An 898-nucleotide genomic window follows, 5' to 3' on the forward strand; every position below is an offset into this window, starting at 1 on the left:
CGCTTTCATGCATGCTACTTATATGATACATGATATATGATATATGATATATGTATATGTATATGTATATGTATATGGGGAATATGGAAAAGGGCGAGAGCGTTATATACGCGTAACCACCTGATCAGTTGGTATAATATGACATGATACCGTCCCGGACGCGGATGCCCTGACTTCGGATATGTGGTTATGGATCGGGACGTACGTTCCTCGGCACTAACTTATATGGATCGGGCCGTACGTTCCTCGGCACTAACTTATATGCATGCATGATTCCGCCTAAAAGGCACCCAGATGTACAGGCTACTCTTTTATTATATATATATGGATTGGGCTGCACGTTCCGTAGCAATACATTACATGGATCGGGCTGCACGTTCCGCAGCAATACATTACATGGATCGGGCTGCACGTTCCGCAGCACTAAAAGGGCACTCAGATGTACAGGTTACTCTTTTATTTCATGAAATGCCCTATGTTTTCGTCTTGTTACTATTCATGCTTTGCATCCTTCCATATGTTGTTACTCATGCCTTACATACTCAGTACATTGCTCGTATCGACGTCCTTCGTGGACGCCGCGTTCGTCGCGTGTGTGCACCCGTACGAGTCAAGATATTAGCGCAAGATGTTCCACGGGATTGGCGAGCTCCATTTTCTCCGAGCGTCGCCGAGTCGAGCATTATGATATGGTTTCATGTTCCATGTTAGAGACTTTGCGTACGGTGTCGTGTGTGTAATATGTCGCTTTGTAAGCGGCTCCATAAGCCGGTGTATCGAGATGCATTATTCTGACAGTGTCTTACTCATGTCTTACTTGAAAAGGATGAAAAGCAAGTTTGTTCCCGAAAAGCTTTCGTTATGTGCTCATGTTATGCTACGAGGGCCCAATATGATT

This window comes from Lycium ferocissimum, chromosome 8 (assembly GCF_029784015.1).
Source record: "Lycium ferocissimum isolate CSIRO_LF1 chromosome 8, AGI_CSIRO_Lferr_CH_V1, whole genome shotgun sequence".
NCBI classification, from domain to species: Eukaryota; Viridiplantae; Streptophyta; class Magnoliopsida; order Solanales; family Solanaceae; genus Lycium; species Lycium ferocissimum.